A 3,687-nucleotide genomic window follows, 5' to 3' on the forward strand; every position below is an offset into this window, starting at 1 on the left:
TATAGGCTAGGATGATGATGATGACACTGTTAAACTAAAAGACACTTCAGCTCTTCCAATCTATATGGAAAATCCCCAGTAACTAAACTGTCGTCACAGTTTCGCATCAGCCTTGCTGCGCGTGCGCCTCGTTAGCGTCCCGGACGCTGGAACGAGCAAAGTTATCGCACTATCAGCCATCGCTGATCTGTCACATGTACCGTACATGGAAACTGTTAGCTCGGTACCCATAGCATTGAGTACTGCTATCTGACATTTAGGGCTGTTTCACCACCCATGATTATCTAACTGACGTTAAATGATTCCGTCTCTATTTTTTTTGAATAGACGAGACGCATCACATTTAACCGTCATAAGACAAATAAATGCGGTGAAACAGCCCCTTAGAATGATTCACACTCTATGAACAATAGATGTGTATATCTTGAAGTAGTTTCTATTTCTTATGATGGCATCTAAACTCTACTCGTAGTTACTTAGAGGGCTCTTTCAATCCAACCTTTTTTCAAATCGATGTGACGTATGCTTGTTAGAATTAACCATTAGTGCAATATTGGGCTTTCTTTAGTCAATGACGCATTTTATTCAAATGACATTGTTTGTTTAGAATTATTTGCTCTGTAGAATTCATATTGGCAGAATCGCGACTCGTAAAAACAATAATGCACAAAACGTCAATAATCCTTTCATATGCATCAGCTGCTTATTCAGCATAACCCTTTCTATTTCTAATACATGAGCTAAAAACTAATAAAATTTCGTAGTGAAAGTACAGTACGTGTAAGACGAAATTTTGTTGTAATGTAAGTCGCGTATTTCGTCAAGTCATATTGAGTAAAACTCGTTCTCGTCGCCGGTTGCCCAAACTGTTACCCTTAGTATAAGTTTTCGTTACAAAATACGTCTCGATCGCGTTCACGTTAAAATCTCAATTTGCATGAAAGACGAACATCGCAAACGTTCCCTAGAGGCCTGTCTGTTTGCATACAAATTGAATTTAACGCGAATGCGATCGAGACGTATTTTAACCGAAACTTACACTAAGGCACTGACTTTGAATAAAACCGAATGCAGCAAAAATAACTGACCGAAAATACGACTCACTACTCAAAATGTAAAAAAAAGCCAAAATGTTTTACTTTGTGAAACATGGTGATGCTGCATAATACAAAGATATACATTCTTCGTGTTCACTATATTTGCCACTGCGTACAAAAACATCGGTTATTTGATTGTTTTGGAATCTTTTGTATTTTATTTCAATTCCAAATTTTACTTACGGTCATCCCCCTTAACCGAAATTAAAATACAAACTGAAATATAGATACAAAGAAAAAACAAAAATAAGAAACCATCATGACCATCAGTGGTGTAGCGTATAGCACGCGGTACGGATTACCGAGACCTGGTTCGATTCCCAGTGATGGTCTTATTTTCTTTTTCTGTGCATCTATATTTTCAGTTTGTATTTCAATAAGAAGAAGAATAAGAAAACATTTATTTCACAACTAACATAATCAATTAGAAGTAACAAATATTCCAATAACTATCTAATACGTTAGTTATGAAAAAGAATCCACTCAGCATTGTCTGTCACGGAAGTTGACTCGATATCTGGCTTAATAACCGATATTGAAAATACAAACTGAAATATAATACACAGAAAAACAGAAAAATAAACCATCACTGGAATCGAACCCAGTCCTCGTAATCCGTACCGCTCTATACCCTACACCACTGATGTCACTGATGTTTTCTTATTTTCTTTTTTTTCTTGTATCTATATTTCAGTTGTATTTTCAATTTCGGTTTTACGGGATGACCTAAAAGTAAAAATTTGAATTGAAATAAAAAATACAAAAAATTCCAAAAAACCAATCTTAATAACCGATGTTTTTGTACGCCAGCTGGCAAAATATAGTGAAACACGAAAACTGTAATATCTCTGTATTATGCAGCCATCACCCATGTTTCACAAATAAGTAAAACACTTTTGCTTTTTTTACATTTGAGTAGTGAGTCGCGTATTTTCGGTCACGTTATTTTTGCTGCATTCGTTTTATTCAAAATCCAGTGCCCTTAGTGTAAGTTTTCGGTTACAAAATACGTCTCGATCGCATTCGCGTAAAATCTCAATTTGTATGCAAACACGAACACGCCTCTAGCGAACGTTGCGATGTTCGTCTTTCCATGCAAATGAGATTTTAACGTGAACCGATCGAGACGTATTTTGTAACCGAAAACTTATACTAAGGTACACAGTTTGGCAACACGGCGACGAGAAACGAGTTTTACTCAAATATGACTTGACCGAAAATACGCGACTTACATTACAACTCAAAATTTTACGTCTTACACGTACTCGTAAAACCTTTCACCCTACGAAATATTATTAGTTTTTAGCTCATGTATTAGAAACATAGAAAAGTTATGCCTGAATCAAGCAGCCTGATGCATATATGAAAAGATTATTCGACGTTTTGTGCCATTATTGTTTCTTACGATCGCGATTCTGCACAATATGAATTCTACAGAGCATAATAATCATCTCAAAAACAAAAACAAATTCATTGAATAAAATGCGTCCATTGACTAAAGAAAGCACCCAATATTGCCACTAATGGTTAATTCTAAACAAGCATACGTCACCATCGATTTGAAAAAAGTTGATTGAAAAGAGCCCCTCCTAAGTAACTCTACGAGTAGAGTTAGATGCCATCATAAAGAAACTATGAAACTACTCTCAAGATCAATACACACCTCTATTGTTCATGAGTGTGAAATCATTCTAAGGCTGTTTCACCGCCCATTTATTTGTCTTAACTGACGTTAAATGTGATGCCGTCTCCGTCTATTCAAACAAAACAAATAGAGACGGCATCACATTAACCGTCAGTTAAACTAATCAATGGGTGGTGAAACAGCCCCTAAATGTCAGATAGCAGTACCTCAATGCTATGGGCTACGAAAGCTAAACAGTTTCCCATGTACCGGTACAATGTGAACAGATCAGCGATGGCTCTGATAGTGCGATAACTTTGCTCGTTCCCAGCGTCCGGACCGCTAACGAGGCGCACGCGCAGCACAGGCTGATGCCGAAACTGTGACACCATTATAGTTAACTGGATTTTCCATATAGAACTTGGAAGAGCTGAAGTTCTTTTAGTTAACAGTCATCATCATCATCATCCTAGCCTATATACGTCCCACTGCTGGGCACAGGCCTCCTCTCAGAATGAGAGGGTTAGGCCGTAGTTCCCACCGGCCCAGTGCGGATTGGAACTTCACACACACCATTGAATGCTTCGCAGGTTGTGCAGGTTTCCTCACATTTTTTCCTTCACCGTAAAGCTCGTGGTAAATTTCGAATGTATGTCCTCTCGTAACTGTTCAACGGCTGAACCAATTTTGATAAATGATACGACATGCGGATTTGTCTTGATGACGCGAGTGACACTGGGTAGGTACATGAAACATCTAAATGGCGAATTTTTGGCGCCAAATAGTGAGCTTTTAAAAAAAATTATATAAAAATATTATAATGTAATATTTTTATATTTTTTTTTAAGCTAAATAAATAAATATAATATTATATTATATATAAATAAATATAATAATAAAATAAATATAAATAAATTAATAATAAAATAAATATAATATTTTTTGTAAGCTAATATTTTTATTAGC

Source organism: Choristoneura fumiferana, chromosome 17 (assembly GCF_025370935.1).
Source record: "Choristoneura fumiferana chromosome 17, NRCan_CFum_1, whole genome shotgun sequence".
NCBI classification, from domain to species: Eukaryota; Metazoa; Arthropoda; class Insecta; order Lepidoptera; family Tortricidae; genus Choristoneura; species Choristoneura fumiferana.